Consider the following 12,229-nt stretch of genomic DNA (forward strand, 5'->3'; position numbering starts at 1 on the left):
ATGTGTGTTCGAACCTTGTCGGCTTCCTAATCTAACATCTAATCTACAAATCTATCATTTAACAAAAATAAAAAATAAAAAAATAACATAAACACTTTTAAACGAGATCATATTTAATAATATGATGAGTTATATGTCTCTAAATATCGGGGAATTGAAAACTTTGGAAATACATGAATGTGTATGAAATCACTAGCCCCAATCAATCTAATTCATGGGTTTTCATGTATTGAACAATAAATTGTCATGTGAAATTCACATACTTTTGTATTTCATGTATTAGCTAGTAAACGCATAAAAAATTATGAATTAGAATGGCAAGAAAATTATGTGAAGTTAAGGATTAATTGTCGTCGATCGTGTGGGAAGAAAGGACAGAGAGACAATTCACTGCTGCAAGTACTGACTCACTTATTCATTGAGCAAAGAAATATGCATGCATGTCTCCTATTATTTCTCTTTCTTTCCTTTTTCTCGTTTATTTTGAAGGCATGGCCCTGTATCAACAATAATATTACTATGCATTGCATGGCACATGCACATATCTTATCTTCTCCAGACTCTCCAGTCTATAGTAGGCAAAAGCCTGGGCATGGGCAACGAACATACGCTGCAATTCCAAAAATCACCTCCAGCTGTCCAAGAAGAAGAGGACAAGTGTGGGCCATATGTATAATATATATATATATATATATATATATATATATATATATATATATATATATGTGGCGCTTCATTTCATATAAAAAGTGAATAATAAGCCAAATGTGCTTAACACCTAAATATATGTTTTAAAAGGTAAAATTAAACGTGCTTGAAAAAGAAACACTAATGTGCATAGAAAAATATAAGGTGGAGAACTCAGTCAACAAAAATAGAAATTTGGTTTATGGTGCCAATTAAGCTGAAAATTTCAACGAAATAATAATTTTTGTACAGAGCTACCTCTTTTTACGGTGACCAACACTCTTTAATTTGCTTTAGATCTCTATATAATAAACCTTGTATGATTATTGTTCTTTGCAGTAGCGTCTGAGATCTCTCTTATCATACACAAGCGCACACACACACACAAACACACAGATCAAGCACACACTCACATACAAATAGATTCAAATGGAGCGTTCAATGCGTCTTGTTTCAGCTGCCATCGTCCTTGTCCTACTTTTCTCCGCTACCAGTAATTATATCTCTTATTAATAATTAATATTTTATGATGTTTTGAATAAAGCGTCTCATTTGAAAAAAAAAAATTTATCTTTATTTTTAATGTAATTCAATTTGACAGAGATGGGGCCAATGGGTGCTGAGGCAAGGAGCAAGTCAGGCAAGGCAGTTAAGGAAAGGACCTGCGAGGCTGCAAGCGGCAAGTTCAAGGGGATGTGCTTTTCGTCTACCAACTGTAAAAACACCTGCAAAACGGAGAAATTCATTGGAGGTGAATGTCAGGGCTTCCGTCGTAGATGCATATGCAATAAAAAGTGCTAATTGATTTGGTAAAAAGAAATGTAATTTGTGTGGGGATTGTGCTTGTGTAATGAAATTGATTGATATGACCCTATATCCATAGGGTTGCTTTTGCTAATAAATTGAATGACCCTCCAAGGATCATTATTCTTATGTATTGTGTAGTATTTTCACTACACCTTACGGATTTTTAATCGCCTATTATCATATTTTTCTTCAGGGTTATTATTAACATTCCAGATAATCACCACTTACTCTTCTTTTGTTTACTGTCTTTCCATTAAGAAAGAGTGCATGATAATTATCGTCAAACGCTAATAACGAAACTTTTTTGCCGTTTTGACAAGGCATTGTTGAAAATATTTCACTTAGTGTACTTGGATTCAACACATTACTTTAATTTGTATTTGAAAAATTGTTAAGTCACATTGTCAATTTCAAATGTACTTTTTTATCCACACCTTCGGTTGTATTATATTCTTTTGACTTTTAAACCGGTAATAACATATGTAAGACAAGGTGAGGTTGATGCACAAGAAAAAAATTAGGTAAGGTTCGAAGTTGCTTAAGCAACTTTTAAGCAAGGACTTAATTAATTGTTTTTTACTTTATTTTAGAAGAAATAGTCTTTAAAGATAATGTTTTTTCTCGATGACATTTCAAAAGACTCTTCCACATTTTTTTCTGGTAAAAAAAAAAAAAAAAAAAAAAACACTTTCATATTTTTCTCTCACGTCTCTGCATGGTATGTGTGGTATTGCCAAGGATGGAGCCACTTTAGGCCCAAGAGCCGGATGCCCCAACTCAGTTTTTTTGTGAAATAAAATGTACATATGGTAATTTCACGTGATAAAGCATTTTCAGCTATGAAATTTTCAAATAATCAATTCAAAAATGGGAAGGAAATTAATGGATGAATAATAAGATGGATATTTTGTAAAAAGATATATTTGATGATATTAGTAATGAAATTGTCATGCAATACTTTCAAAACTTGAAAATGCGTCATGGGATATTGTAATATGTTATACGAAAATTTTTATGGGTTAATATATGTGTTTTGTTAGTAAATTCTTGAGCTTCTTAATATGTGATTTTGTTTTATAGGATGCCCATGTCCATATAGATCTCTGGCTTCATCCTTGGGTATTCCTATATTATGAATTTATAAGAACCTATATATATCAATAATATCATTCTAAGTTACCCTAAGTTTGAAATCTTAACTACAAACTTGTTACAGATACATAGAAAACGGTCCATGCGTTTTCTCCCAACTACCTGCGTCTTCCTGTTGCTTTTGGTGGCCACCAGTAATACTTCTTCTCCCTCAGTCTTGTTACTCAACTTCATTGTTAACATATATTATTACGATTTTAAGCATGCATATTTACCATATTTTGTTTTGATAGTTGTTTAAACGGACGATGGCTGTTGAGGGTAGGACCTGGAGTCTCAAACTAATCGCTTCATGGGAACCTACGTGAGAAAAAGTAATTATGTTGTTGTTTGCCAAACTGAGGGCTTCCCCAGAGGCCACTGTTGTTGTGGCTTAATTACGCCGTAGATGCTTTTGCACTGGACATTGTTAATTAGCTAATTAATTGAGCTATTGATAAGTTGATCACTAATCACTCAATTAACAGTGTGTTCATGGACGTATGTACTTTCACTACAAGAAAAATGAGCATTGCACTCAATAAATTATCTGTGTCCTTTGAGGCCAAAAAGCACTAACAATTGTGCTCATAGACCAATAGCAACAGTGCAGCTACTATCTTTATGTCAGTGCCCTCTATGGGCGTCACCATTTCTAAAAGGGCACAATAGGGGTGTTTGTGCCAGAGAGGCCAGCACAAATAATGGCCCATTTGTGCCCCGTCTTGACAACTTTTCAGATCAGCTTTTCCAGCTATGTTGGCACTTATATTGTAATTGTGCCAACATGAATTAATTAATAAAAAAAAATCAAAATTTGAAAAATTGAATCTAAATTGAGGAAATGCAAAAATTTAAATTTTCATGAAGAATGTCTACAACCATGAAACCAACTTTCACTTTCTGAATCTCACAAACATATATTGTTGTGTTACATATTTTCTCTCTAATACCCAAAGGAAAAAAAAAAAAAAAACTTGAAAGCAAACATTTTTGGACAGATGCATCTTCCCAGCAGGCCTTGCACCTCATCAAATCTTTGCTGCTCCATAAACGAATTAATCAGGTGACATGCAGTATATGGACTCTCACAGAAGTCATGAATAACAAATGCAAAGAAAAAGAAAAACCACACACTTTACAGGACAAAGAAAATGAAGGGATAAAGAAGGTAAGAAGGGAATACCTTTGTGGGAGGACTCTTATTTGCTTCAAGGGTCTTTCCACCACTTGCTTTAAGATGATTCTTATATAACAACTCCACCCTCCAGAACAACCAACAATGGATGCGGAAAGTATACAAATATTCCTCATCAAAAATAAGTTCACAAGTATTAAAAATAAGTCCACCCTCCATAACAACTGACTGTGCATTACTACATTGTTCAGACTCATCACACTCTGCATAAGATTACATGGCTAATTGCTCAAGGTTCAGATTTGGTGCAGAAATATTATCATCTTCATTTTGATTCTAGTATTCAAACACAAAGACCAGGGTACATTTTGTAACAAACCATAGAAATTGACCAAATGGAATTAATGCTATTAATAGCGACCTTGGCCAAAAACTGTTGAAGACCGACATAATCTCTAGCTTGATGTCAGTGAGAAAAGACTCACTCAGCTAACATAGACTACTATATTCATCAGAAGCCAACACAAATATAGTCGAATTCAAAACACAATCAGTCCAAAATTACACCTACACAGAGTTAATTAAAATCAATACCTACAAGTTCCAGATCTGCCATCTCAAAGATTCAAATTCCTCACTTCGGGTTGTAAAAGCAATTTTTGGGTTGGAGATAATACATTCAGCTCATGGTCACCTGACTCACCTGAATCACAGAAATATATAAGTATGTATATTATTTATGGTCAAAGTGAGTTGCTTATTTTAATCACATACCTGGTAAATATTTGTTTAAGTTAGCATAGACAGTATAACGATATTGCATTTTCCATGATGAAACTTGTACTAACATGATTAAACATTAGCACCTTAAGAACTTCACATTTGAATACATTTTTTTGTATTTCACTTCTGATTTCATCTCTACCTAGATCCAATTACTAAATCCTCTTCTTTCAATGCTACCACACCATAAAAGAAAAGTCAAAAACGAATAAATAATTATTGGGGGAGGGGTGGAATCAAGACAACTCCTAATAAATCAATAAAAAAAACTTACACTTTTCCAAAAATTGAAGATCCAAAATCCTAAAATTCTAAGCAACATGGCTCCGTAAATATAATAATAGATATGAAATTCTTCCATACAAATAAAGAATACGAACCGGCAATGGGGGCGTGACAAGGCCAGGGCCTTTGAGGTTGCAGAGACAGAGTGAACAAGGCTCTAAACCGCTCCAATATGAGTTGGATCGGGTCGACCAAACCAGTCACCGAGAAACCTCACAGTATGAATTAACCAAAAATCCATCATATTCATATCCAAAATTGCATGCAATGGGCAAGTATGAAAAAAAAATGTAAAATAATTTCAAAACTCAAATCCATAAGCAACGAGGCGAGATACAAAATATACATGTCAGATCTCATAAGATATAAACTCGAAACGAAAAAACACGAACTCAAATATGATGCATGGGTGGTGTTGGTGTTTTTCAAAGAAAAAAAAACAAAGGAAAAACCCAGATATGAGAGGAGTGAGAGAGAGAGAGAGAGAGGTATAGAGAGACCCTAATCCAAAATCCCTAATTTAGAGACCGTTTTCAAAAGCCCTGATTCATAACCCATATTCAAAATCACTAACCGAATTCAAAATAAAACAATATCCATGAACTTTGGTTGAGTTTATTGCATGATATTCTTACCTTGTGGAGTGAGGAGGAGTGAGGACTAAGACTGAGAGCTCGATTCGGGCAAGGTGGTGTGGACTGTGGGTGGAATCGCGATTCAGGGGACGAATTCACGAAGTGAAGACTGAGGATTAAGGATTGGTGTGGGTGGAGTCACGATTCAAGCGACGAATTTGGGTGATCCCACTGATGTGGGAGGATAGAGGAAGACGGAGAGCTCGATTTGGATTTGGGCGAAGGAGGCGAATCGGGTGAGAGAGACAATGAGAGTGAGGTTACTAGGGTTAATTATAAAACAACGATTTGAGATCTAAATCTCAACCAATCTGACGATCCACATAATTTTAAAATTAAATACATATAATATATACGTGTGAGACCAAAGTACTCCATTTAGTAAAGAGAGAAACGGATGGAAGAGAGAAGTGAGTGTGGGTGGGCTAAGGAGGGGAGAGAGAGTGTGTGGTGGGTGGGTTAAGGGAAGGAGAGGGAGAGAGAGAGAGAGAGAGAGAGAGAGAGAGAGAGAGAATGGGGTGTGGATTGGTTAAGGGTGTTGGTGGGTTAAAGAGAGGGAGAGAAAGTAAGGTGTGAGTCATAAGTCTTAGAAAAAAATAATAAAAAAAATTAATTGTGTCTTTTGAAGTAATACACAGACACAAATAAATATATTTGAATCCATTGTTTTGAAAAAGTTGAGAGAGAAAATTATTTGTGCCAACTTTGTAGAGAATGAGCACATTAGTTGGTGCCCTTATAGAAAAGGAAACAAATACAATTTCTTGTGTGTAAAATTTGTTCTATACCCACAAAATAAATATTTGTGCCCTTAATTTTGTATCCAAAGCCCTGTTTTTTTGTAGTGTTTGGTACTAGTGTGGAGCTAGCCGGAATAAATTAAGGACCCAATTCATAGTTGGATTGTTAATATTGTATCGTTGTTATGGTTTCTAATGTTCTTGTTTGTTAAGTAGCACCGTCGTGAATTATTTTATACAATATGCCATGCTATATGTAACTTCTTTATTTGTCAACAAATTTAAGTCTTTGTAATGCCCTATGTTTGAAATACAATTAATCATTATTTCCTCAACTATTCTACTTTAAAATTCATTTTATTAGGCTTAGCCAAGTTAGCTAATGTAACGTAATCTTCTCTATACCTAATGTTCAAATCCTGATCTATATAATTTAAATTATTATTATGGTATAAACAAACAAATTTTTTTTTTTAATTTATATTGTTATAAGAATTATGGTCTTTCCGATGAGATATATATGCTTTGTTTACATAAAAAAATCTGAATAATAAGCCACATGTGCTTATAACCCAATATTTTAAAGGAAATGTTAAATGTGCTTGAAAATGAAAACCTATAATGTGCATAGAAAATTGTAGGGTGGAGAACTTAGTCAATAAAAATAGGAATTTGGTTTATGGTGCCAATTAAGCTGAATATTTCAATTTTTTATTTTGGGCGTGGAGCTATCTTTCTTTACGGAGACCAATCCTCTTTAATCTGCCGTATATCCCCTATATAATGAACCATGTATGGTTATTATTCTTTGCATTAGCGATTGAGATCTCTCTTATCATACACAAGCACACACACAGATCACACACCAAAGAAACACAGATTCAAATGGAACATTCTATGCGTTTTGTTTCAGCTGTCTTCGTTCTTGTCCTGCTTTTTGCTACTACCAGTAATTTATACCTCTTTTTAATAATTAACTTCTTATGATGTTTTGAATAAAACATCTTATTCGACAAAAAACTGATTGTTATATTTAATGTAATTTGGTTTTACAGAGATGGGACCAATGGGTGTTGAGGCAAGGAGTAAGTCAGGCAAGGTAGCTAAGGAAAGGACATGTGAGGCTGCAAGCGGCAAGTTCAAGGGGTTGTGCTTTTCATCTACCAACTGTAAAAACACTTGCAAAATGGAGAAATTCACCGGAGGCGAATGTCAAGGCTTCCGTCGTAGATGCATGTGCAACAAAAAGTGCTAATTAATTTGTTAAAAATAAATGTAATCTGTGTTGGGATCGTGCTTGTGTAATGAGATGGATTGAAATGACTCTGTATCCACAGGGTAGCTTTTGCTAATAAATTGAATGATCCTGCATGGATCATTACTTTTATGTCTTGTGTAGTGTTTTCATTATTCTTACCTATTTTTAAAACACTTTCACATTTTGCTCCCACTTCTCTACATATTCTCTACATAGTATGTGTGGTATTGCTATAGTATGCATTTATAAGAACTTATATTTATCAATATTATAACCCTAAGTTTCTAACCAACCCTAAGTTTGAAATCTTAACTGTAAACTTGTTAAAAAGTTGTTATGTATATAAAAATTGTAATTAGGTTACAGTAATCTAAATTATAAAGCCAAAACTTAGTTAACAAAAATAGGAATTTGGTTTGTGTTGCCTTTTAAGCTGGAATTTTTCAACTGCTTATTTTGGCTATGGAGCTGAGCCCCGTTTTCGGAGATGGATCTTCTTTCCATATATAATAAGCTATGCATGGTTATAGCTGCCTGTATCAGTAAAATATGATCTCTAATTCATACAAAAGCACACACGCACAGATAAAGCACACACTCACATAACACGCATAGATCAAACATGGAGTCCTTAATGCGTTTTGTTTCAGTCAACTTCGTCCATGTCCTGTTTTTTGCCACTATTTGTATGAAAGAAGCAATTATGCTTATAAACCCTTTTGCCTTTTATAATTAATATTATAAATATGTACAAATATTTATTGAACATGAGGTACTTCCACGCATGGACGGAGGCAGCATATGCCCACTGCGGGCAGTTGCCACCACTCAACTCTTTATATGATGGAAAATTGCTCCAACTAAAAATATAAGTTGTCCTCTTACGTTCTATACTTTCCTATCCTCTCACCCTTCCTAGTCATGTAAGCTAATGGTTGGCAATTTTAGTGTTTTAAACACCAATTCCAAAATCATGTAGTTGGATAAAAGTAAATACATTGTATTGAAGTTTCACTTCTTTAAAAGTTGTCTCCACTAAAAAATTGTTTCTGACTCCCTCCATGCCTCCATGACTCAAAAGTGTTCTTTTAATTTCTGTCAAACGTAATTAGAAGCATTTTTGTCGTGAGAAAACACTTTAAGCCTTCCATAAGCAGTCTTAAACATGTCTCTTTTCTTAATTAATATGATTTTAAGCTAAAGATTGATGTCGTTTTAATGAGTTTGAATTTGGCAGAGATGGGACCAATGGCTGTTGAGGGAAGGATTGCTACGTCAAACAAGCCAGTCAAGAAAAGAGAGAAATTTTAAGTTGTGACGAGAACATAAGTGGTACACCACGTGTTTTAATATAAGTAGTGAGAACTTTTATTTTTTAAGTTATTAACTTTTTAGCACACATATTCCAAAATCTCTCGGAAAAAAGACGTGCGAGTCTCAGAGCAGCAAGTTCAAGGCAGTGTGTTTTTTCACAAGCAACTGCGTAAACATCTGCAAGCTTGTCAGAGGGCTTCAATGGAGGACAATGTCATGGCTTCCGCGGTAGATGTATGTGCGCCAAACAATGCTAACTTTGTTATATAGTAGTTTGGAATCTGTGTGCGAGAGATGAGTCTGTGGACTTTGGACTGTGCTTGTGTGTAATGAGATAGATTTATTAAGCATTCTATATAGTGGCCACTTTTGCTAATTAACTAAATCACCCCGTTTCGACAGGGTTTCTTTCATTACTGCTCCTTTTGTTTCCTCACATTCTTGTGTTGTGCTTATAGATGTTTTTTTTTTCCTTTGTTAGATACACAAAATTAATCATCTTATTGGCACCAAGTAGAGGATTCGTTTGGAAATACTTTTAAAATGACTGAAAGCGATTTTGATGAAAATGCTTTTGAAACCAATCCTTAGTAAAAATTCAAATAGATCCTTAAAAAGCATTTAAGTGTTTCTTGCAAGAAATATATATTTGATGCTTCGTCCAAAAAGCACTTGCTTTTAGAACTCAAAATTAACTTCACCAAAAGCATTTTCAGTTATTTTAAAAGTGCTTTTAAACGAGCTCATATTCAATAATATGATGAGGTATGTGTGTCTGAATATCAAAGAATTCAAAATTTTGAGAAAAGATAGAATGTGTATGAGATTATCAACTAGCCCCAATCAATCCAATTCATGGGTTTTCATGTATTGAATAAAGGATTATGAATTACATTATGTAAGTGGAAAATTATATGAAATAAAGGATTATTGTCATCGTTCGTGTGGGAAGAACGGACAGAGAAAGACAATTCAGTTGAGCGCAGAAATATGATTTCACTGCTGCAAAGACTCACTCATTCATTTGAGTGCAGAAATATGCATGCATGGTCCTGTTGTTTCTCTTTCTTTCTCTTTCCTTGTTTATTTAAAGGCATGGCCCGATAACATCAATAATATTACTATGCATGGCACATGCACACATCTCACCTTCTCCAGACTCAAATATTCTTAATACCCATATATTCTTTTAAAAGCAAAAGTTAAATGTGCATAGAAAAATATAGGGCGGAGAACTTAGTCAACAAAATTAGAAATTTGGTTTAGGGTGCCAATTAAGCTGAAAATTTCAACTTCTTATTTTGGGTATGGAGTTACCTCTTTTTACGGAGACCAATCCTCTTTAATCTATCCTAAATTCCCTATATAATAAGCCGTGCATGGTTATTGTTCTTTGCATTAGCATCTAAGACCTCTTATCATACACAAGCACGCACACACAAACACACAGATCAAGCACACACTCACATAAACACACATTCAAATGGAGTGTTCCATGCGTCTTGTTTCAGCTATTTTCGTTCTTGTCCTGCTTTTAGCCACTACCGGTAATTATACCACTTTTAAGTAATTAATTTCTTATGATGTTTTGAATAACACATCTTATTCGACCAAAAAAATTGATCTTTATATTTAATGTAATTGGATTTGACAGAGATGGGGCCAATGGGTGTTGAGGCAAGGAGTAAGTCAAGCAAGGAAGTTCAGGAAAGGACCTGCGAGGCTGCGAGCGGCAAGTTCAAGGGGTTGTGCTTTTCATCCACTAACTGTAAAAACACTTGCAAAAGGGAGCAGTTCACTGGAGGCAAATGTCGTGGCTTCCGCCGTAGATGCATGTGCAACAAAAAGTGCTAATAAATTTGTTAAAAAGCAATGTAATCTGTGTAAGGACTGTGCTTGTGTAATGAGATGGATTGATATGACCCTGTATTCACAGGGTTGCTTTTGCTAATAAAATTCAATGACCCTGCATGGATCATTATTCTTATTTCTTGTGTAGTATTTTCATCGCACCTTACCTATTTTTAATCGCCTATTATCCTATATGTTTTTCTTTAGGGTTTCATTCAAACTCTTCTTGTTTCTTGACATTCTTGTGTTGTGCTTATAGATGTTTTCCTTTCTTTATTTTTAGATACACAAAACTAATCTATTACTAACACTAGGTAGATTCAATAATATAATGATTTATGCGTCTAAACATCACGGAATTCGAAAATATGAGAAAAATTGAATGTGTATGAGATAAGCATCATAAACTAGCCCATAATCAAACTAATTTACGAGTTTCCATGTATTGAACTATATATTGCCATGTGAAACTCACATACTTTTTTATTCCATATATTGGTCAATACATAAGAAATCATAAATTAGAATATGTAAATGGAAAATTATATGAAACTTCGAATATATTGCACTACACCTCTGAAGGTAGTTGTGTAAGCATAAAATTAAAATGCGATGCTAGTAAAAAAGATTTTCCTTTTCAATTTTGGAAAAGCAAGCAACCTTCTCATTTAAGCATTCTCATAGTCTTATATTTTTTAACGATCCTGCAATGTTACTTGATAATTAAAAGTTCGACACTGTCTGTTTCTAGGTCACCAATTAATCTAGTTGTCTAACTGCTATCCAATATCGGTCTCGTTCTCCTATACTCCTTTGTCGAAGAAAATTATGGTTATCTACGGTTCGATTTTAACCGAGAAGTAGAGGAGAAAGTAAACCAACAAAATTATTCTTCTTTTTTGTTGCATGGGCCGTACAAACAAATATTATAGGGCCTGAGGACACCAAGGAGGAAAATGAAGTTCGCTTGAAGCCCATTGAGAGAACACAGCGTGCGTGCCAAGGAAACAAAAAACCGCGGGCGGGAATTTAATTACAGAAAAAAAACCAGGGCCGGAATCTCAACTGTAGGCGGCGGCGGCGCCGACTGTGTTGTTTTGGTCTGGGGATGAATCGGAAATTTGGGGGAGGGAGGCCGCCGACGGGCACTCCGTCACTGGCTTGGTCCTCCGTCGTCGTTGTACTTTCTCTTCTCGCCGGGGCCTCCGTTGTCCACAATCTCTGCAAGCCTGATCTTGTACGATCTCTCTCCTCTTTGACTCTCTCATCCTCTGTCACTCTCTCACACACGGAAACACATTCCTGGTTGATTAATTACGAAACCAATGATATATGCCGTTAATTTGTGTTCTATACTTTCACCCTGAATGTTTGCACGCAAGGTGTCCAACGAAATGTTTCACTCCCTTCGCTGAGGCACAATATTCGTTTGTTTTTGTTGCTCTCTCCTCTAGTATTAGGGTTTCATGAAGCTGTGCGTTTTTGTGCAGACGTTGCCTCCTGTGGATGGCGTTACTGGAACCAACGGCAAGCAACCTGAGAAAGAATGAATGGATCAGTTCTTAGTATTTTCTGCTTTGCCAATTCGAATTGTTTTGCT

General features: G+C 35.0%; 1 long non-coding RNA gene across 3 annotated transcripts; it reads right to left on the reverse strand.

Annotated features, from left to right (window-relative positions):
- Positions 1–3,509: 3,509 nt before the first annotated feature.
- LOC137737766 (uncharacterized) lies at positions 3,510–5,710 on the reverse strand. Of its 3 annotated transcripts, none has more exons than XR_011068839.1 (4): positions 5,467–5,710; positions 4,927–5,043; positions 3,812–4,466; positions 3,510–3,667 (listed from the first exon to the last, which is right to left on the reverse strand). It is a non-coding gene; the product is annotated as an uncharacterized lncRNA (long non-coding RNA). The 3 variants fall into 3 exon arrangements; XR_011068840.1 differs by having other exon boundaries at positions 3,812–4,026; positions 4,358–4,466; positions 4,927–5,710; XR_011068838.1 differs by having other exon boundaries at positions 4,927–5,710.
- Positions 5,711–12,229: the final 6,519 nt, after the last annotated feature.

This window comes from Pyrus communis, chromosome 6 (genome assembly GCF_963583255.1).
Source record: "Pyrus communis chromosome 6, drPyrComm1.1, whole genome shotgun sequence".
NCBI classification, from domain to species: domain Eukaryota; kingdom Viridiplantae; phylum Streptophyta; class Magnoliopsida; order Rosales; family Rosaceae; genus Pyrus; species Pyrus communis.